Source organism: Notamacropus eugenii, chromosome 5, assembly GCF_028372415.1.
Source record: "Notamacropus eugenii isolate mMacEug1 chromosome 5, mMacEug1.pri_v2, whole genome shotgun sequence".
NCBI classification, from domain to species: Eukaryota; Metazoa; Chordata; class Mammalia; order Diprotodontia; family Macropodidae; genus Notamacropus; species Notamacropus eugenii.
Genome location: NC_092876.1, coordinates 199341968 through 199366149, shown reverse-complemented (window position 1 = coordinate 199366149; position 24182 = coordinate 199341968). Strand labels below are relative to the sequence as shown.

The window sequence follows — 24182 nt, the reverse complement described above, 5'->3', positions numbered from 1 at the left end:
TGCACGCACGCACGCACACACACACACACACACACACACACACACACACACACACACACACACACACACACACACACACACACACACACACGCCAGGAAGAATGAACAAGTCTGTGGACCTTAGATGGAGTGATTCCATCCTCTCTCTCTCTCTCTCTCTCTCTCTCTCTCTCCCCCTCCTCTCTTGTCTCTCTCCCCTTCTTTCTTGTCTCTCTCCCCTTCTTTCTCGCTTCTCTCTCTGTCTCTCTATTTCTTTCTCTCTTACTCCCCCATCTCTGTCTCTCCCTCTCTTCCCTCTCCCCTTTCTCCTCTTTCTCTCTCTCTCCCTTTTCTCACTCCCTGCTTCTCTATCTCCCCCCCTACCCTCCTTCTTTCTGTCTCTCCCCTCTTTTCTCTCATTCTCTCTCTTCCTATTACCTCCCATTCTTCCTCCCCCTTTCTCTCCCTCTCTTTCTCTCTCTCTCTCAGTGGAGATCTCAAGGCCCGATCTTCTTTTGGTTTGCATTTCTTTCCTTAAGAAGTTTTTTTTTCCCCTCCCAACCCTGTTCCTGACTCTGGATTTCAAAACCATGCCCCTGGGCCAGGAACCTTCCTTCACTTCTCTCTCCAGCCCTAACTTGCCTTTCAGCTCTCTTGTGTGTTGTTATCTTCCACTATTTGAATATAAGCTTCTTGAGGGTAGGAACTGTCTCCTTTTGCTTATATTTGTATCCCTAGCACTTAGCATAGTGTCTGGCATACAGTAAATTCTTAATAAATGCTTGTTTCTTTCCTACTCTCTTTTCCTCCCTCCTTCCTCAGCACAGGTGACTGAATAGATTCTGAGATGGACAATTCTAGCCTTTGAGACAAACGCATGAGTTTAAGTGGCTTCAGGAGGAGCTTTCTGCAACAATACCCTCTTTGGAAAAGATAACTACCAACAGAAAGGTGAGTTCAAGTCTTGCCCAGGCTCGCCAAAAGATATGGGCCTGAGGAATCTATTCCATCAGTGCAGAAGGTAAGATGGTTATTCAATAATACTATTAAATGTTTCAAGTTTTGATGTTTTAACTGCCAGCCTCCTGGGGGAATATAACAGAAGGTAGAAGCTATTATTCCCCATTTTTAAGTCCTCATCAATATATAGTTTCGTGGTTTAAACATTCCTTTAGTGTGAAGAAATAAATAGGTATTATTAAGTTATTATTAAATAGATAATCATATACCTTATCTACGCTACACATTGAATACACTTCTGATCCCTTTGTGGGGAGACTCTAGACATGAGCCAAAATTAAGAAATTTTCCCCAGAATTCCCTAGAGAAGTAAAAGAAAGAGGCTGAAACAAATTTGCTTTGAATGGAATTGAATTGAATGAAAATTAACTAGCCAATCAATTTTGTAGAAAAAACAATAATGTCTTATGTCTGCATTGCATTTTGCAGTTTTCAAAGCCTTTCACATACATAATCTCAATTAAACCTCATGTATAGACAGGATTGTCAGTATCATCTCCAAGGCACAGATGAGAAATCTGGGACTCAGAGAAATGACTTGTCCAAGTTTATTTGACCGCTGAATAGTAAATCCAGAACTGGAATCCAAGCCTTTCCTTTCTAGTCCAACATTCTTTCCACTTATACTACACATAGTGCCATTTTCTTAGCCTGTCCTAAAATTCTAAGGGTGCTCAGAGCCTCCAGTCTTTGGAGCCTTCATCTCCCTGTGTGCTACCTATGCATGACCAAGGTTGGGGAACCTGCAGCCTCGAGGCCACATGTGGCCCTCTAGGTCTTCAAGTGCAGCCCTTTGACTCCAAAATTCCCAGAACAAATCCCTGAAATAAAAGGATTTGTTCTATAAAACTTAGACTCAGTCAAAAGGCTGCACCCAAGGTCCTAGAAGGCCACAAGTTCCCCAGCCCTGGTCTAGACCTTATACCCAGTTGCTCATTGAGTAGACTCAATTTACTTCAGGTAACATTTATTGAGCACTAACTATGTGCCCAGCATTGGCTGAGTTCTGTAGAATAGATGGGAAAAATTCCACCTCTAAATATATAATCTTATGCTCAGGTGTTCCTGATCCAAAAGCTCAGCCTAGTTGTAGAGGTAAAACCCAACACACAAAACATTGTAGAATACACCATAATCACTGATAAACATCTTTGTGATACAGGCATAAGTATTCTGGGAGATAAGGAAGTGAGGAGGGACTAACGTCAGCTGAGACATTCCATAAGATAAAAAGATTCTTCAAAGTTATAAATCCATTGGAGATAGAAAACTGTGCTTCAGAGAACTTGGTCTAACTTCCTGATAACCCTGATCTGGGTGCCATATAAAGCATCTTGTACAGATATAGCCCCTGCCTGATAGGAGCTCAAGAATTTTAAATCTCTCAGTTCAAGGAAATATATAGGGCAGGTAGGTGGTATGGTGGATAAGAGCTCTGGGCCTGGAGTCAGCAAGACTCATCATGAGTTCAAATCCAGACTCAGACACTTCCTAGCTGTGTGACCCAGGGCAAATCACTTGACCCTGTTTGCCTCAGTTTCCTCATCCGTAAAATGAGCTGGAGAAGGAAATGGCAAACTACGCCAGTATCTTTGCCAAGAAAATCCCAAAGGGGGTAACAAAGAGTTGGATACAACTGAAAAGTGACTCAACAAGAAAAGCAAACATATACAAAGGGAAGCTCAGGCTCACTCAAGCTACCAAAACAACAGCTGGCAGCAGAGAACTTGGTGTCCTTAGCACCCCCATCATTCCCCATAATTCCTTGCAACCTTATGCATGCCCCATCCACACATGCACACAGTATACAGACTGGAGTGTTTCTAGGTTAATGGGTTTTTTGAGAAAGAATAAGTAAGTCATTAGGTAGGCAAGAAAAACTGTCATCCTGTGGCTTAGAGACAAAACAAAGATGAGAGGCTATATCCCTTGAGACTCAGCTATGCCTGCCCTGTTGTCTTGCTAAGGGCGATAAGCCCAAAGATGTTTTTTAAAACCCTCTATTGAGAAAATGTAATTCTGAAAAGGCTAGAGTTTGGGTTTCTGAGCTTGCTTGGTAGTTTGTTTTACATCTAGAGGTCAATGCCAGCTTCATAAGAACATACAGTCAATCCCTTTGCTTAAGAGACCTTCACTGATGAAATTTATAGCATGTAAATTGCAGGGAGTTCAGGGTTAGGGACAGCATGTACTCACTTTGCCTTTCAAATAGCTTGAAAATGCAATCAGACTGAAAACATCTTCACCCATCTTTCCCACACACATCAGTAGCAATGCCTGAGTGCTATACCTTATATGGTCTGCTCTTTATTAAAAATCTGTACGTGCCAGCTTTCAGTTCATTTGCATATTTATTTGGCATGATGACAGGCCCACATTGGGCATCTGAGATCTTAGGACAAGCCTAAAAAGATATCTGAAATTGTCCCATACAGAGCTTACCTGACTGGCCACTGAAAATTCTGTCTGAGTTTGATGCAACAGTACTGGCTCCAGAGTTATAGGACATGGGTTCGAATACCACCTCTGACACTCACTACAACTGGAACCCCCGGTAAGTCATTTACCTTCCTTCCACCTCATTTTCCTCAGCTGTAAAATGCATGGACTGGACTAAATGGTCTCTAAGATCCTTTTTAATTCCCAGTCTATAATCCTGTGATTCTAGCTCCTGATATTCTGGGAAATATGCCCAACCTCATTCCAGAAAAATAGACAGAAGGATAGAAAAGAGAAGACAAAGAAAGAAAGCAGCAAAAATAAATAAATAAATAAGCCATCCAGGAAATAGATAGGTGTCCATCTGCCTTGAACAGAGATTTGGGGAAAGGAGTTGCCCATTTCAGTATTCCCAAGATCAATGGGAAACATCACTAAGGTCCTGAGTCTCAAACAAGGAGAGTAGGGACTAACCAAGAGAAGGAGCCCATTATTCTGATATAGACACCCATCAGGAGGACCTGAGTTCAAGTATGGCCTCAGACACTCATTAGCTGTGTGACCCTGGGCAAATCACTTAACCCTATTTGCCTCAGTTTCTCATCAGTTAAATGAGTTGGAGAAGGAAACGGCAAACCACTCCAGCATTTTTGCCACGAAAACCACAAATAGGGTCACAAAGTGTCAGACACAACTGAACAACAACAAAGGAAAAAAAAATGGTTTCAGACTGTACTATCAATTTTAGCTGACCCTATAGCATGGATTCATCATAGTCTAATTTCCTGGCAGTGCAATGTGGACCTGGACCTTGAAACAGGTTCAACAACATGGCCACAGTCCCATAAGATATGGGAGCACCCATAAAGCTAAGCCTAATGGTCTCTCTCATTAAAAGGGAAAAATCCCAGGGGAGCACAAAAGCAATTATATTGGAAAACACCCTTTGCACACTCACATGCGTGCATGCACACACACACACACACACACACACACACACACACACTCATGCAAACATCTGGACCATTACAACCACACTTGAGGTTTGGACTGAGGTAACATGACATAGAGGAAAGAGTGCAGGATTTAGAGTCAGAGGCCCCCGGGCTCAAATGACAATTTTTTCCCCTTAGTCCCTATAAAATCTTAGATGAAGGGTAATCTTGAGGCCATATGTGGCTACACTTGAGGACCTAGAGGGGCTCACATGGCCTCAAGGCTACAGGTTTCCTACCCCTTTCTTAGACTATGTGATTAACCTCTCTGGGATTCTTTCTTTACTAGAGAATTAAAGGGATTGAGTTAAATGACTTTCTAGGGTCTCTTACAGCTCTAAATTTAAGGGAAATTCTCTTTTCTACACTACCCTTGCCTCAGTTACTCAGCAGTGTCCTATGGGCTCCATGCAAACTCACAGCTTCAGCACCAGAAATACCATAGTGTGCTCTGGATGTGACAGGCATGTCTGTTTTCCATCTTTGGGGTAAACTTTCATTGTCTTCCACTGTGCTGAGAGAAATGCAGAGGTCTTTTCCCAGTGAAGAAGACACTTTGGAGCCCTTCCATCTTAGAAATTAAAGCAACATTCTGCTCTAGGTTACTTGGATTCCAGCTACTATGCTGGGAGGCATCCTGGAATCAGGATCCAAAAATCAAGAAAAATGCATCCTGGGAAAAACTCAGTCACGAGTCTTGGAGCAAAGGGTGAGAGGCTCATTGTTCCTCCACTTCTTGCTTTTACCTTTCTTCCAAACTTCTCTCCATTCTTGGTCCTAATCCTTCTTGTACCCATTCCAGGCCTGTTTACTATCTCTTACATGTGTGTTTCTATCCAATTTCACTATAAGAAAGTTTTTCTTCTTGTGTTTTCATTTCTGGAGCATCTTTTGAGAACTAAATTACTGTATGTTAAACCATATGGGATCTATAATGACTCTAATTTAGTATCTATTTTGGAAAGTGGAATAAGAAGGATTTTAGCTACTTTAGAGAGTGGGTAATCTAAGACCTTTCTGCGCACTACAAAAGTCACTAATGAAAACAAAAACTGGCCCATGCATCTGGACCCTAGTGTGGGTCGACTAAGAGGACAAACAGTTTCCCTACCTATGATTCTTTTCCATCATCCCTATGGATTTCTGTCAGGAATATTTAAAGCAGTGCTTTCATGTAGCCTGTAAAGAACTGGAATGTCAGTGGAATGTCCCAGTGAGTTCTGGTTGGCCAAAGCTACCCAACACTTTGATCAATGACTTGGATAAATGCTTACAACATTGCAGCTAACCAAGACCTCTGAAGGATAGCTAATATACTGGATTACAGGGTCAGGATCTAGAAGAGAACTTGACAGTCTAGAGAATTAGGTTGACTCTAATTAAGATGAAATTTATAGGGATTAATATAAAGTTTTACATTGGGGTTCAAAAAATGAACTTCCCAAGTAAAGGAACAGAAGAGGTAAGGGACAATTTGTGAGAAGTTCTGGGGGCTTTTGTGAGCTGCAAGTCCAATGTAAACCAAGAGTGTGGTGTGGCAACCAAAATAATTAATGCAATCCTGGGCTGTGTTAGGAGGGTCATAGTTACCAGGAATAAGGAAGTCTCTTTCTTCTAACTCTGGGATTCTTGATTCAGATCCATTATACTTGGTTTAATTTCACTTCTCTTGACTGATTACTTGGCAATCGGCCATTGTGAGAGTTCCTCTAGTCCTGAAATGGTCTTTTCAGTTGTGTCATGAAAATATATGGCAAAATTATATTTGTCACAGTATAAATTTGCTAGAGTCTGATGCCCAGTTTACCTTCAGTTATGGGTATGAGACATGCATGGCTGGCAGGGGGAAATAGGAATGGTGACTAGGGGTGGGATTAGTGACAGTTTTCTTTGCCTGAAAGAATTTCTGCACATCTTAGAAATTCTGTTTGATTTTTGCCAAGTGATTCCTCTATACAGTATTCTGGGACTGAATTACTGTCTATAAAGTCAACATACTCTACCCTGCCATCCCTGATACAAAGCAGTGCAGTGGAAATTCAGTCAACAAGGAGAAGAGCCAAGATGGCGGAGTAGAAGCAGAGACTTGCTAGAGCTCTCCCCCCACACCCCTCAAAAAAAAAAAACAGTAATAAATGACTCTAAACAAATTGTAGAGCAGCAGAAGTCACAGATTGAAGCAAATTTCCAGCCTCAGACAATCTGGAAGATGGACATATATTGTATATTGCACCAAGCTGGGAGTGGAGCACAATTCAACACAGGTTGCACCAGGGAGCAAGCCTTAGGGGACTGAATCACTGGTGGCTGCTGCAGTTTTCAGATTTCTCAACCCACAAAAACCAAAGACAATTTCAAAGGTCAGTAGGAAGGTCTCTCGCCTGTCTGAGAAGGGAGTGTGGTCTCACCCCAGCCCAAGCCCCAGGTTTGTGGCAGCCACTGCTGAAGCAGAGGCTGCTTCTGGAGCCCCCACTAAACGAAGAGCTCAAAAGTCAAGTAATTGGCTAATATATATATATTATAATATTATATATATAATATATAATAATAATAAAATGAGCAAATGTGGGAAAAAGAAATGGACTATAAATTCTTACTTTCTCAGTGAAGTGGTATTTTTTTACATTATTGGTGAGGAAGAAGATCAAAACATACAACCAGAAGAAGACAAAAAAAGTCAAAGCTTCTTCATCCAAAACCTCCAAGCAAAATATGAATTGGTCTCAGACCATGGAAGAGCTCAAAAAGGATTTTGAAAATCAAGAAAGAGAAGTAGAGGAAAAATTGAGGGAAAAAAATGAGAGCGATGCAAGAAAATCATGAAAAATGAGTCAACAGTTTGCTAAAGAAGACCCAAAAACATACTGCAGGAAATAACAGCTTTAAAATTAGACTAACCCAAATGGCAAAAGAGGTCCAAAATCTCACTAAAGAAAATAATTCCTTGAAAATTAGAATAGAGCAAATGGAAGCTAATGACTTCATGAGAAATCAAGAAATTATAAAACAAAAGAATGAAAAAATAGAAGACAATGTGAAGTATCTCACTGGAAAAAAACCAACTGACCTGGAAAATAGATCCCGGAGAGATAATTTAAAAATTACTGGACTACCTGAAAGCCATGATCAAATAAAGAGCTTAGACATCATCTTTCAAAAAATTATCAAGGAAAACTGTCTTAATATTCTAGAATCAGAGGGTAAAATAGAAATGGAAAGAATCCACTATTCACCTTCTGAAAGGGATCCCAAAAGGAAAACTCCTAGGAATATTATAGTCAAATTCCAGAGTTCCCAGGTCAAGAAGAAAATATTACAAGCAGTCAGAAACAATTCAAGTTTTGTGGAAAGACAATCAGGATATTCCAAGATTTAGCAGCTTCTATACCAAAGAATCAGAGGGTTTGGAATATAATATTCCAGAAGTCAAAGGAGATAGGATTAAAACCAGGAATCACCTACCCAGCAAAACTGAGTATAATATTTCAAGGGAAAAAGTGGAACTTTAATCAAAGAGAGGACTTCCAAGCATTCTTGTTGAAAAGACCAGCACTGACTAGAAAATATGACTTTCAAATACAGGAATCAAGAGAAGCATGAAAAGGTAAACAGGAAAGAGAAGCCTTAAGGAACTCATTAAAGTTGAACTGTTTATATTCCTACATGGAAAGATGTTATTTGTAACTCATGGGACCTTTTCTCAGTATTAGGATACTTGGAGGTAATATATATATATATATATGGGGGAGGAGGGGTGTCACAGCATAAGCTGAATATGAAGGGATGATATCTAAAAAAGAAAATTAAGTGTTGAGAGGAATGTACTAGGAGAAAGAGAAAGGGAGAGGTAGAATGTAGTAAATCATCTCACATAAAAGAGGCAAGAAAGAGCTTTTACAATGGAGAGGAAGAAAGGGAAGACAAGAGGGAATAAGTGAAGCTTCCTTTCATCAGATTTGACTTCAGGAGGGAATAACATACACACTCAATTGGGTATAGAAGTTTATCTTACCCTACAGGAAAGCAGGGAGGATGGGGATATGAGAAGGGGGAGCAATAAAAGGGATGGCAGATTGGGGGAAGGGGTAATTGGAAACAAACACTTTCACAGAGGGACAGGTCAAAGGAGAGAATAGAATAAATGGATAATGGGAAAGGATAGAGGGAAATATAGTTAGTCTTTCACAACATGACTGTTATGGAAGTGTTTTGCATGACTACACAGGTATAACCTACATTGAATTGCTTGCCTTCTCAATGAGGGTGGATGGGGAGGGGGTAAAGGAGAGAATGTGGAACTCAAAGCTTTAAAAATGAATGTTAAAAATTGTTTTTACATGCAACTAAGAAATACGACATATAGGCAATGGGGTATAGAAATCTATCTTGCCCTACAGGAAAATAGAAGGGAAGGAGTGGGTGGAGGATAGAAGGAAGGGCAGATTGGAAGAAAGGGTAATCAGAATACAAGTTGTCTTAGGGTGGGGGAGAGGTGAGATGGGAAGAAAACTTGAAATTCAAAATTTTGTGGAAGTAAATATTGAAAACTGAAAATAAATTTAAAAAAAAATAAAATCAGTTAATAAACATATATTCAGCCCCTATTATGTGTCAAATTGAGTGGACGGGGGAGGGTAGCTAGGTGGTGCAGTGGTTAAAGCACTGTGCCTGGAGTCAGAAAGACCAGAGTTCAAATTTTACCTCAAATCTTACCAGTTGTATGACCCTGTGCAAGTCACTTAACCTTCTTTCTCTCAGTTCTTCATCTGTAACTGGAGAAATAAATGGCAAACCATTTCTAGTGTCTTCACCAAGGAAACTCCAAGGACAGTTGATCCAGAGTCACAGAGAGTCAGACACAACTGAATGACTGAACAACAACAATAATGTACCAGGCTATATGCTAAGCTCTGAGGTAACAAAAAGAGGCTGAAGACTATCCTTGCCCTCAAAGAACTCACAATCCAGTGGGGAGAAAACATGCAAACAAATACGTACAAACAAGCTATATACAGGATAAAAAATAAATAAATATTTAAAAGAGGAAAGGCACTAGAATTAAGAAAATAGTACTATATTCAGAGGCAGAGGACTTGAATCCAAATCCTACCTCTTCATCTAGGTGGGTTATGTTGGATATTTTACAACCTCTTGGGCCTCAGGATTTTTTTTTTCATCTGTTAAATGAAGGGGTCAGACTAGGTGATCTCTAAGGTTCTTTCCACCGTCTAGGAAAGGAAGTTAGCAGCTGACTTCTCTCTCTAGAAAATGCCTTAGCAGGGTCCACAGTCCTTATTCATATGGAGGTGAAGAGGGAGGAGAGCGTCCATGGGTTAGTTAGGATGAGGGTGGCAATATTAAAGGGATAGTCTACACCACCTCAGTACATGGGTATATGGGGGCCTTGTAACAGGGAACTGGGCTCTCGGGAAACAATTTTCTGGAGAAGCAGTTCATGCTTCACGTGGGGGTTGGGCTACATGACCTCTAAGCACCCTTTCAACTCTGAGATGTCATTACTCTCCTCTGCAAAGCTGCATTCAAGCCCTTCTCTGTACTATAGCAAGAAGATCTTAAAGTAGAAACATTGGGGAGGTATAGAGGAAGCTAGGGTTCTTGTACTTGCTTCTTCATCCTTTTACCCTTTGCAATTTTCTGAAACCAAGAGAAGGTTCTAAGAGTTTGCAACTAGAGAAGTTACACAATATTTGTGTTAGAGCAACAAAAAGACTGACTGATTGGGCATCAGGATACCCCAGACTTCTTTCTTCCTATGGCAACATTAGCCCTGACCACATAACAAAGCAAAGTGTTTTCTGTTCCTGTTTTCCTCACAGAAGTCGCTAGCTGAAAACATGGTTTGTAGTGGTAAATGGGTTTCATAAGAAGTACAGGATGTGACTTAATTAATATTGCTGCGAGAACTTTAATTGAATTTCCTGATTCTTACATGCTTAATTGTCAACTTTTAACACTGCATCCAAAGCAAGTTTCCAGCATTATTAATATTGAATATGCCTATTTCCACATGACCACATGACTATGTTTTGCTTATCTTCCTTGAATGGTGCTATATATAAGCCACCCCTAGAGGCCCTTATGCTTCTACTGCATCAGGAAAATGCCAGATGTTCTTGCTAGCCCTGGGAGATCGTATTTATAACTTCCATTATACATGAATGGGATTGAGAGTGTCTTAGGAATCCCTTTGTATGGCTGGCCAGAGACTTTAAGTGGTTTTAAGCGTGAGTTAAGCTTCGCATTAGAAAATGATCAGAAGGAAGGAAAATGACGATCCTTTTCAGTACACAAACCCATGTGTATTTGCCTTTCCTTTTGACAACCTAATGAGGCATCCTAAGACAAAGCATGCCAGAGAAAATGGAAAAGAAAGTAACTGAAAGCCATAATGTTGTATTCTCAGTGTATTACCCCACTGCACACACCCCTTATTACTAGACTCTTCGAGGAAATACCTCATGTGGTAGCACCTCATCTGTCAGGTGCTCAGCTATCTTGACAAAATCACTTATCCAGAATGCTGCTAAGAACTGGAGAGGAGGCAGAAAAGACCTCTGAGTATTATCATTAAGTTCACATACACTTTCACAAGAAAGTCCTTCCAAGACCTTTTTCTCTTAACTTTACACATCATGCTAACAAATTTGACTCTACAATTTGTCATGCTACCAAAAAAAAATAACAGTGAGGTTGCTTTAGGTAGGTACATTGACAGTAGACAAGGGTGACAGATTGACTGCAAAGAAAATGGGGGAAAAAGACAAATAAAAAGGAGACACAAAGCTTCCAAAAGGCCAATAGCAAACAACCCCTGAGTCACTAAACATACCCGAAAGAAACAGTGCAGGCTGTATTAAATTGTAGAAAAATTGTATAGTATGGAGTAAAAGGGCTATGCAAAATTTATAGATGTTCTGGCAGGTTTTACCATACTAGAAAGACTTCAAGGAGAGTCCCAGCAACAGATTGAATCTGGTGTCCAAGGACCAACCAAAATAAGTATAAAGACTCATCACTGGTGGGCTGGTTACTTGGAAATGACTTCTTTGGCCATGACGACCCATCAAACAAAAGTTTTAAATTGGCTCAATTCTACAGCATCCCTTTTCCACTTTCACAGAGATGGTAGCAGATTGGTAGGAAAGAGGACAGAGAGTGGTAAAAATAAGTGAATTGTTGTGTTTCTGTTGGGGGTTTTTTTTTTTCATTTTTTTAACCACAGATAAGCACTAATTTACTGTGACATGACCTGAACAATGAATCAACGTACTTTTGGAAGAACTAAAGCACATCAGTATTAAAACTCTCTGTAATAAATGAAACTGGAAGAAAAAAGTTGCAGCCAAGTGAAAAGCTAACTCACAGATTCTTCTTGGAGAAGCAAACAAAAGAGAGAGAGAAATTGGTTCACTATGTGCTATGGAACATTTGGTCACCTCATCCTGAAATACTCATGAACGCAAGCAAAAAGAGAACCATGAAGACAATTACATCAGCATCTCTTACGGAAGATAAAGTAATGAAATTCCATTAAGCATTTCACAAGATCCTGCATGCCAAGTCAATATATACATTGATACTTAATTACTTTAATGAAAGGCACTTGTTTATGAGAATGCCAGAAAAGATAGTGGAAAATATTTGTAACCTCCCCAATGAGTTACTCACCGATTCATACTTGTACTTGTGGGATGGATACCTAGGAGACTGACTGCTCTTAGGTTCTAGAAGTAACTCTTTGAACTTTCAATCTTACCATTACAGCTCATGAGCCCCCACCAATGTGCTCCCACTAACAATCAGCTAGAGCATACACTTAGTTCTTAGCAAACACATTTACTAATATAGCATAATAGAAACAGCAGCAACAAAACATTCTACACACACACACAACCACGTACATAAATGTGGGGTACATTTTCCCACACATACATATATACAAATAGATAGAAGTGGAGTATCATCTTTTTTTACAAGAGCTTATTTTGATCATCAGTAAGAGTGGAATTACAACATCACGTCATAATATCTCTGTCTCCCATGTGCTATGTGAGGGAATAAAAATGGTATTTAGGAAAACAAAGGAAGGCAAAACAACTGAAGCAGAGCAAGGATAAATCAAGGAAATACATTCTGAAGATGACACAACCAAAAAATCATTACAAGTTATCTCAGAAAGGGAAACTTTTTAAGTAACAGAAGAAAAAACACAAATAATAATTCCCTCCTCCCAAAAAATTGCTTTTTTAAGCAGTTGAAAGGACATAAATGACTACCAAGCTATTTGTCTACTTTCTGGTTATGAATATGAGCTCTACATGTTATCAAGACACAGATTTAAATCTGAACAGGGCCTGCTTCAAAAACCATCTTGTCCAACCCCCTAATTTTATAAATGATGAAACAAGGGGCCACGGAGATGAAGTGAATTGTCCAATGTCATACAGGTAGTAAGCATAAAAGGAAGGATTTTAAAACTCCAGAGCCAGTGTTCTTTCCATTAAGCCCCATGGCCTCTTTCACATAGTTTGATGAAAATACAAGAAGGGAATCATTTTTGTAAAAACTTTTCTAGTGGAGAAATGTTATTACAAAAAACTTACTGAAATGTGCATAAAATATAGGGTACAGTTTTAATTAGTGTTTGGTGTTTACCAAAAATGCATTTGACTAGGTCTAGCAGAACAAGGAATCACAGAATTTGAGCATTGGAAAGGACCTCATGGACCAATTAGTCTAACCTATACCCAAAAGGAATCACGATTATTGCATATCTGACAAGTGGTCATCCAGTTTCTCCTTCAAGACCTCCAGAGAAGGAGAACTTGCTATTTTTTGAGAGAACCAATTCCAACTTTTAGACATTCTAATTGTTTGTCCTAACAAATAGCCTAAATTTGGCCATTTGCTACTGGACAAGTCTGATCCTGCCTCCACGAGACAGTCCTTCAAATACTTGAGACATCATCTGTGTCCTTCCCTAAATCTTCTCTTCTCCAGGAAAAACATGCCCAGTTCCTTGGACCAAACCTTATATGGCACATATTCAAGTCACTTTACCATTCTGGTTGTCCTTCAAGCAGAATTTCAAAGTGGTCTTCCAGTGAGAAGTCTCTTGAATCTTTGTTAAGACTAAACAATATCCCTTGATAAAGGCACTCAAAGTGGTGTCTCCTCAGAATATTAACATTAAACAAAGAATAAAATAGGAAGCTATATGCTCAACAAAGATATTTGCTATAGTAGTGCACAAGATCCAAATGGAAGAAGGATTCCTGACAGACAGTGAGGGCCTCCTGATGTTCCTATTTATAGATGATATTATACTGATTTCATCAAGTTCCAGAAGATCACAGGTCCTACTTAAAAGTTCAGTCAAACAATCTACATGGGAAAAACCAAATGGATGAAAAAATGCCCATTGTCAAGACTCTAATATTCATCTAGGAGGCCAAGGCTCTGAGCTATTCTATGAGTACCTGTATTTGTCTCAGGTATAGTAAACAGAATGTGAGTTGTGTCTAGAAGTAAACAGAAAAAAAAAGTCCTAGATTGATTTAAGAAATTATATGGTACTTTAAAATATCTTTTTTTTTATTTTTTGTTTGTTTTTATTATTATTAATTTATTCATTTAACTTTTAACATTCATTTTCACAAAATGTTGGGTTCCAAATTTTCTCCCCATTTGTCCCCTCCCCCAACCCCAAAACACCAAGCATTCTAATTGCCCCTATCACCAATCTGCCCTCTCTTCTATCATCCCTCCCTTCCCTTGTCCCCATCTTCTCTTTTGTCCTGTAGGGCCAGATAACTTTCTATACCCCTTTACCTATATTTCTTATTTCCTAGTAGCAAGAACAGAACTCAACAGTTGTTCCTAAAACTTTGAGTTCCAACTTCTCTTCATCCCTCCCTCCCCACCCATTCCCTTTGGAAGGCAAGCAATTCAATACAGGTCGTATCTGTGTAGTTTTGCAAATGACTTCCATAATAGTCATGTTGTGTAAGACTAACTATATTTCCCTCCATCCTATCCTGCCCCCCATTGCTTCTATTCTCTCTTTTGATGCTGTCCTTCCCCAAAAATGTTGACTTCAAATTGCTCCCTCCTCCCATTGCCCTCCCTTCCATCATCTCCCCCCTACCCTGCTTATCCCCTTCTCCCCCACTTTCCTGTATTGTAAGATAGATTTTCATACCAAAATGAGTGTGCATTTTATTCCTTCCTTTAGTGGAATGTGATGAGAGTAAACTTCATGTTTTTCTCTCACCTCCCCTCTTTTTCCCTCCACTAAAAAGTCTTCTGCTTGCCTCTTTTATGAGAGATAATTTGCCCCATTCCATTTCTCCCTTTCTCCTCCCAATATATTTCTCTCACTGTTAATATCATTTTTTTAAAGATATGATCCCATCCTATTCAGTTCACTCTGTGCTCTCTGTGTGCGTGTGTGTGTGTGTGTGTGATCCCACTCACTACCCAGATACTGAAAAGTTTCAAGAGTTACAAATATTGTCTTTCCATGTAGGAATGTAAACAGTTCAACTTTGGTAAGTCCCTTATGACTTCTCTTTGCTGTTTACCTTTTCATGCTTTTCTTCATTCTTGTGTTTGAAAGTCAAATTTTCTTTTCAGCTCTGGTCTTTTCATCAAGAATGCTTTAAAGTCCTCTATTTCATTGAAAGACCATTTTTTCCCCTGAAGTATTATACTCAGTTTTGCTGGGTAGGTGATTCTTGGTTTTAGTCCTAGTTCCTTTGACTTCTGGAATATCATATTCCACACCCTTCGATCCCTTAATGTAGAAGCTGCTAGATCTTGTGTTATCCTGATTGTATTTCCACAATACTTGAATTGTTTCTTTCTAGGTGCTTCCAATATTTTCTCCTTGACCAGGGAACTCTGGAATTTGGCCACAATGTTCCTAGGAGTTTCTCTTTTTGGATCTCTTTCAGGCAGTGATCGGTGCATTCCTTGAATACTTATTTTGCCCTCTGGTTCTAGAATATCAGGGCAGTTTTCCTTGATAATTTCATGAAAGATAATGTCTAAGCTCGATTTTTGATCATGGCTTTCAGGTAGTCTCATAATTTTTAAATTGTCTCTCCTGGATCTATTTTCTAGGTCAGTTGTTTTTCCAATGAGATATTTCACATTATCTTCCATTTTTTCATTCTTTTGTGATTTCTTGGTTTCTCATAAAGTTATTAGCCTCCATCTGTTCCATTCTAATTTTGAAAGAACTCTTTTCTTCAGTGAGCTTTTGAACCTCCTTTTCCATTTGGCTGATTCTGCTTTTTAAAGCATTCTTCTCCTCATTGGCTTTTTGAACCTCTTTTGCCAATTGAGTTAGCCTATTTTTCAAAGTGTTATTTTCTTCAGCATTTTTTTGGGTCTCCTTTAGCAAGGTGTTGACCTGCTTTTCATGCTTTTCTTACATCTCTCTCATTTCTCTTCCCAGTTTTTCCTCCACCTCTCTAACTTGATTTTCAAAATCCTTTTTGAGCTCTTCCATGGCCTGAGCCCATTGAATATTTATTTGGGATGTTTGGGATACAGAAGCCTTGACTTTTATGTCTTTCCCTGATGGCAAGCATTGTTCTTCCTCATCTGAAAGGAAGGGAGGAGATATCTGTTCACCAAGAAAGTAACCTTCTATGGTCTTATTTTTTTTCCCCCTTTTCTGGGCATTTTCCCAGCCAGTTATTTGACTTCTGAGTGTCCTCTCCACACCAACCTCGCCTCCAGATCTGCCCAGCCAGCTCTTGGGGTCTGAGATTCAAATGCTACTTCCCAGCCTCAGGGCTTTCCGTGGGGGCAGGGCTGCTATTCAGTGTGAGATTAAGTTCAGGTGCTCAGGTGGGGGCAGGGCTGCCCCACAGGGCTTAGTTCCCTCAGGGGGTTTATTGGGAGACCTTCAACAATGGATCCGAGCTCCTGCCTGCTTTGGGAGTCCTTGTCTGCTGCTGCCTCCGCTGCTGCCTCCTGAGGGGGCCCGAGCTATGGGGACACCCCACTCCCCTCTCGGCCAGCCGCAAAGACCCTCTCACTGACCCCCAGCACCTGTGGGTGGAGGGACCTGCATGCCCGCTGGAGATTCTGTCCCTGAAGCCTGCTTAGATCTGCTCCCCTTGATGCTGCATGGCCAAGGCAGGGCTGGGCTCTGCTCCAGGTCTGGTGCTCAACAGACCTTTCGTATCAGTTTTTCAGGTCTCTCTGGAACAGAAATCTCCTCCACTCCATTGTTCTATGGCTTCCACTGCTCCAGAATTTGTTGGGAGTTCTTCTTCACAGGTATTTTATGGGCCGTGGGTTCAGAGCTAGCATATGTGTATCTTTCTACTCCGCCATCTTGGCTCCTTTACTTTAAAATATCTTAAGCTGCCCCCAAATAAATCTTTTTAACATAATTTTCCCTAATAAATATGTGTAGTTGCAAAATTGTAATAATACTATTGATGAAGAATCAAAATGGAAGATCACCTAAAGAACAATGGAGAGACACATGATGGACACAAGTAGTCTGGGGCATTTTTTAAATAATGAATTATAGGTAAGAAGAATTATTAGTGTCCTTTGATCAACCTGATGAGCCCTTATGGAGGTAAGCCATGGTGAGGGGCTTTGATTGCATCTCTCTGGGAAGGGTATGGACAGGTCCATTTGGTCCAATTCTGGACTCAGTGCAGATAGATTGGGGATGAACTGGTTAGTTCAAATTGTTGTGGGACAGATTTTTGTGGGAGAAACACTGGATTTGGAGTCAGAGGAGCAAGGCTCTGCTATCTGATACCTACCTGACCTTTGCCAAGTCATTCTCAGAGCCTAAATGAGAGTGTTAGAGTAGATGACTTCCAAGGTCCCTTCTATATGCTCCTTTCATCCTTTGTTCTGAGCCTATAAAAAGGAGTTTTCATTGTAAACTAGGTCTTTTTTTTCTCCTTTTGTCTTTTCCCTTCCAGAATCTGTCTTACTCAGGCTCTCTCCAAAAAAAGGGGTGGGGGAAACTACCAACAAGAAAGGGCGGGGAGGGCTAAAAGGATAAAGGGAGCTGAGTCTGTAGTGAAAACTCTTTTATAGGTCTACCTACCATAAAGGGTCAGTTCCTCCCTCAACAATCTGTCCCATGGCAGTCTGAGTCAAGTAATTTATCATCACAGTAGATCCAGAATGGGTTGAATGGATGTATCAATATCTCTTACAGAGAAACCAAAAGTTCAAATAAAAGTTCACTCTCAAACTCAGGATTACCCGTGGAACAAGCTATGACATCCATTACCAGGACCATCATTCTTGGACCTGTGCTCAGAACAAGAAAAGCGAAGCAGAAGAATGCAGCTACAAAGTGGGAATCCACAAACTCCCCTCTCTTGAGTTTGAGAGCTCCTAAATTCAAGTCAGACACTAGCCTCCCAGCTGGAGTGTATTTCCTTATCCCATACTTATGGGAGAAGAGAATCTTCAATGGAGGACCGCCCTGCAAGTACAGGACAAAAACCATGCCATGAGGGTATAAGAGATCTGAACCTCGCCAACCCTCCAGAACATTCCAAGGAGCTTGGATGGTGCAGATCAGAAGTTCGGCAATCATACAAAGCACCTTTTCCATTTCAGGCTAAATCTAATTAGCCTTAAAAGCTATCTGAGTGTTATGTTTCTGTATTTGCTCAGAAGTTCCTATGAATCCTTTACATTTCATGAATATTTTTGTGAAATAAGGTCTGTCCTATTGCTGCTTCCCACAGTATGTACATCAATTGAATGCTTATGCAACAGTTGGGGACCCTGTAACTCACGTTGGAAGAAACCTAGACTGGAGCCATACCTAAGCATTGTTTGAGAGATTTCTCTGGTGACTAGAGCTTAAATCCTCTGAGCTCTAAATCCAGACCTCATTCTGCTACACCATACTGGGACCAGATTATTTTATTCCCATAAGCCATTCACTACTTCACTTACTTTAACCAGGGTCATGCCAAGATATTGTTAAATCCGTGCTAGAAAATTTGCATGGTATAATAGAAAGAACACCAACTCTACCTTGAGTCAAAGGACTCAACTTTTGCTTCGTTTTGTACTTAGCCTCTCTAAGCCTTGGTTTCTTCCTCTTTACAATGAGAGGGTTGGTTTAAATGCCCTCTGAGGTTCCTTCCAGGTCTACACCTATGATCATAAGACTGTATCCCTTAGCTTCTCCCCCAACTACTAATCTTCAGGGCCAGCCCTAGGTAGAACCCCAACCATTAGGCCTAGGGAACAGAACCTGTAGCAGAGCCTAGTGTCTTCCCTGGGGCACTTTGACATAGCTAGTACTCTCCTGAGACTCAAAGGAGAGAACAGAGTTAAGTTAAAAAGAAACAAGGAACCAGTGTTCACTGAAACCTCAGAACACTTTTGTAAGTCCTCTATTTCTTAACAGGAAATCAGTCCCCATGACCTGAGAGCTATTGTGTGAAGATATTCACACATTCAGGGGCAGGGACAAGGAGCTGGGGTGGACTTGAAGATTCTGCTTGGGTATCACAAGACCCACAGGTGCTGTAGCCATCTCCTAAGCTGTTAGCAGTCTCCTCTTGTGAATATAAGTTCATGTATTCCAGCAGGTCAGAAAAAAAAATAATGCATTTGATCCCAGAAGTATTTGTTCATGTGTGTTCACTGGCAACCTGATAGCAAACAAACCTCTTACCAAACCTTTCTTACCTTAGCTACTCTTGGGTGTAAACACTGGGGAAAGTTTTGAGAGAACACGGAAAGATGGATACCTCTACAGAAGGGGGCCTTCTGTGATGCAATTTGGAATGGACAGAGTGCTGGACTTGGCATCAGGAAAATCTGAGCTTAAATCTAGCCTCCAACATTTCTTAACTGTGTGATTCTGGGCAAGTCACTTTAACCCTCTGTGCCTTGGTTTCTCCATGTGCAAAATAAGGAAATTGGACTCATCTAGCTTCCCTTCAGGCTCTACATCTATAATCCTATGTTTCTATGTATGCCTTTAACCAGTAGCTGCCACAGGAAAGGTGAATGACACACCTAACACCTCCTCCCACCCCCTGCCCCTGGATACATACTCTAGCTCACTCCTCCAAAAAGGAGAGAAGAAGAGAAAGTGAACCTTTCTCACCAAGTCTTCTGAGAGAGTAGAAGTGGCCACCTCACTGCCCCTCTTCCAAAGAGAGAAAAGAACTATTCTAAACCTTTCCTCCATATCTATCAATTCAGCTTGGGTCATTTCTTATTAGGTTAGTACATTTATCACTTTACTCTCGGTGCTTAGCAACCACTCTTTAAAAAAATGAGGGATGGAAGTTACCCCCAAAAGTCATGTAATCCATTCACTTCAGGACTAGAGATTATAGGGACTTAGTGCCTAGCTGACAAGAACTCTTTGTAAGGAGGAGGGACTCTGGGGAATAGGATCCTTTAATTCATACTTAAGGAAAGGGACTAAGGAAAAATTGGATCTACAGTAACCTAGAACTGAAGCAGGTCTGAGGGCAATCTTGGCAATTCCAACTGATTTCTAGAAATTTCAACTCCTAAAATCACAGGATGAAGATGAAGAAGATATAGGCACCTGCCATTCTGACAGGGTTGATGACAACAGTCCCCCAACTTTGTCAACCCTCTTTCGTGTTTCTAGAGCCTTCTCACAGGCTTTTCTGAACCCCAGGAAAACTTGCATGGTCTAATTACAGGGTTCAGGATGGAGTGCTATTAGTTATAAGATGAATGGAAAGGGGCATGTGTTTTCCCCCAACTTCAAAAAAAAAAAAAAAAACTTGCTGGAAAATATTGACCATGAAATAGGGAAGAGGTAAACAGAATCCAGTTGCCTTCATCTAGCTGGGATTGAAAGTTAGGGACACATTAAGATGGGTATGATGAGGTTTTAATAAACACCTGGTGGCCTTTTTCCACAGAGTTGTTGGCCTCACACCAGTAAGACTTGGGAATGGGTTGTCTAGCCCAGAGGGATGTTGGCCTAAACTGTCTCATTCTAAACTAGCAGTAACATTTCCCTGAAAAGTAGTGGCAACAGCAATAGCAGCAAGAAATCAATGGTATTGATAGAAACAACAGCGGTGATATTGGCAATGCAGTAGAACAAGGAGATATCACAGAGAAAGAGACCAGGCCATACTGAGTCACTGGCAACCAAGCTAGAGCAGTGTCATGAAGACAGACCTAAAGGCCTTGGCAGAGAAAGAATAAAGTATTGAGAGAAAGAGCAAAAGGCGGTGAACTTTGTCCCAGGCACCAGCACAGGGGATAGAACTCAGAGGCAAGAAAAAATAAACCTAGACCATGCCATCCACTTGGCACTAGGAATCACATAGACTGTGTGGGTCTTGGGAAAGATTGTTACAGAGATATCTTGGTATATGTGTTTAACAACTGGCACTCAGGAGGAGGCATAGATATACACATGTGTTATCCACTTATAAGTTTAATCTTCATTATTAGTATTTCCTCCATCACTTTCTGAAGTCTAGGCAAAGAATGAAACAATAAATCAATACCTAATTTGTAGCAGCTGCCACTTTCCAAGGTGTAAATGCTCACATTGAAAATTTAATAGTTAGCTCTGGCCTGCCCAACGAGCTGGTTCCAGGGGAATGGGGTGGTGAAAGAAGGCAGGGAGAGATTGAGGAATAAGATAGGGTATGGGAAAGAGACACAAATTGTCACTCACGTTGTCGTGAATTAGACTCAGGAGTATGTGGCAGCAGGACCTGATGGAGGAGGAAGATGGGGAGAGGAGAAAGGGAAAGGAGGATGGGAGTTGGAGGCCTGATTTTTATGGGTTTATTTCCTGCTACCGATACTTTACACTGGCTACTTGTAAACTTACTATGCTGACTAGAAGGGGAGAAAGGGGGTGGGGGAAGGTCAGAGGGACTAGTACTTGTCTGCTCCGTGACAATGAGTTCATCCTAAATCTGAGGTGACCCAAAAGGTCCCAAGGAAGGTGGGGAAAATTATCAAAAGGGCAAGTTCTCCAATCCTGAGTTCTTTTCCCACTTGGAGGGTTAGATAGAATTGTAGGTCAAGAATGATAAGCCTCATACTATAAATAAACTAGGGGAGCAAGGAATAGTTCATTTGTCAGATTTATGGATAATGGAGGAATTTATGATCAAACAAGAGATAGAGAACATTCTGAAATGCAAAATGGATAACTTTGATTCCATTAGATTGAAATGTTTTTGCACAAAAAAAGCCCATGCAACCAAGTTTAGGAGAGAAGCAGAATATCAGGAAAAAATTTTTACAACTAGTGTCTGTGACAAAGGCCTCATTTCTAAAATATATAGAGAACCAAGTCAAATTTATAAGAATTCAAGCCATTCCCCAATTGATAAATGGTCAAAGGATATGAACAGGCAGTTTTCAGAGGAAGAAATTAAAGCTCTCTATAATCATATGGAAAAATGCTCTAAATCACTATTGATTAGAGAGATGCAAATCAAAACAACTCTGAGGTACCACATCATACCTATCAGATTGGCTAACATGACAAAACAGGAAGATGATAAATGTTGGAGAAGATGTGGGAGAGTTGGAACACTAATTCATTGTTGGTGGAGCTGTGAGCTAATCCAACCATTCTGGAGAGCAATTTGGAACTATACCCAAAGGACTATAAAAATGTGCATATCTTTTGACTCAGCAATACTGCTTCTAGGACTACATCCCAAAGAAATCATAAAAATGGGAAAAGGACAAAAATATCTATAGCAACTTTTTTTGTGGTGGCCAAGAACTAGAAATCTAGGGTATGCCCATCAATTGGGGAATGGCTGAGCAAGTTGTGGCATATAAATGTAATGGAATACTATTGTGTTATAAGAAATGACAAACAGGCAGGCTTCAGAGAAACCTGGAAAGATTTATATGAACTGATGCTAAGTGAAGTGAACAGAACCAGGAGAGCATTATACACAGTAACAGCCACAGTATGCAAGGACTGTTTTTGATAGGCTTAGCCCTTCACAGCAATGCAAGGACCTAAAACATTTCCAAAGGACTCATGATGCAAAATGCAATCCACATCCAGAGAAAGAACTATGGAGTCAGAATGCAGAATGAAGCAAACTATTTTCTGTTCTGTTATGATATGTTCTGTTTTGTTTTGTTTTTCTTACGGTTTATCCCATTTGTGCTTAATAGTTATGTGCTTAATAGTAATGTATGTATAAAGCCCAATAGGATTGCATGCCATCTTGGGGAGGGAGGGGAGAGGAAAGGAAAGAAAATTTGGAACTTATGGAAGTGATGGTTGAAAACTGAAAATAAATAAATTAATAAATTTGGAAAAATAAAAAAATAATGACAGGCCTCTCTGAGAAGGTAAGGCCACAACACAGAAAAGTTTTATTGACTTTTAAGGAGGCATATTTGCATAAGTATATAGCAAAGGCACTTGAGTGAAGAAAACCTGAATTTGAATCTCACCTCCAGCACTCACTGGCTTCATGACCCTTGGCAAGTCATATCACCTTTGGCTGCCTCAGTTCCTCAACTGTAAACTGAAGAGAATACTAGCACCTACTTCACAGGGCTGCTGGGAGGAGCCACTGACATAATATATTTAAAGTGATTTACAAACCTTAACACTCTTTATAAATGTTTATTTTATTATTGTCAAGGAAGGAAGGATGGAGGGAAGGAAGGAAGGAAGGAAGGAAGGAAGGAAGGAAGGAAGGAAGGAAGGAAGGAAGGAAGGAAGGAAGGAAGGAAGGAAGAAAGGAAGAAAGGAAGGGAGGAAGGGAGGAAGGAAGCATTTGTTAAGGACTTACTGTGATCCAAGTACTATGCTATGGAAAGGAGATACAAAAGGGAAAAAGACTTCCTACTCTCAAGAAACTCACACACTAGCTGGGGAAAACAACTCATATAAGAAAAGTTCTATCGGAGGTTTGATGAAAAGCTCCAGGAGTTCCAAGGATGTACCAGGATATCTGCTCTGCAAGGCAGGGATCCTGGAGGGGAACTGCCCAGTTGCACTGAGACAGGGGCCTTAAAGGTTATAGAGAAGTGAGTATTCTAGGTTCCTTCTGGCAGGAACAGGGAAGAAAATCCGTGTCCTCCAGGAAACGAAAGTGGAGAAAAGGTATTGTCAAGAAGGTGGGGTAGGGGCTCTGAGGTAACCTGTAGCAGGGGAGGGAAGGGTAATGCCAGCTCTGTTTGAGGCACTTCATGTGCCTCCAGGGGGGTGTGGGGCAGCCTATGGAGGGAAAGGGACACGAGGAGTCCTTGGCATCTGTGATTTGGATGTGAATCTTTTTTTGTATTCTTTGTTCAGTGTGTTCCACATCTTGGTAGCCTCAGTTGTTTGTAAAAGGGGTTGAAGACCCCAAGGAAAGAACTAGAAATCAGCCAGATTCACATGTTCCGACAGAAACTTCTAGGTAGAACAAACATATGACACCCAGAAAGTGTTAATTATTGAGAAGCTGACTCATCTTCACTAACAGGGCATCAGTTTAAATTAATGCTACTTTTTAGAGTTCCCAGAATTTTTCTTAAAATGAAAAAGAGAATTGAGCAAGTTCTCCTCCCATTCATCTTAATCTCTCATTTTGAAGCAAATGTTTCTCCACATGAGTGAATCTCTGGTAAATCAGCATTCACACTAGGAAAGGAAAAAAGAAATATATCCATACATAAAACCATCATATTCAAGTAAGATTTTTTTGATGAGGATGAGGAAGATAAGAA

General features: G+C 40.4%; 1 long non-coding RNA gene across 1 annotated transcript; it reads left to right on the top strand.

The window, feature by feature from the left end:
* Positions 1-3229: 3229 nt before the first annotated feature.
* Positions 3230-24180, top strand: LOC140505654 (uncharacterized). Its single transcript, XR_011967595.1, has 3 exons — positions 3230-3553; positions 16657-16748; positions 17659-24180. It is a non-coding gene; the product is annotated as an uncharacterized lncRNA (long non-coding RNA).
* Positions 24181-24182: the final 2 nt, after the last annotated feature.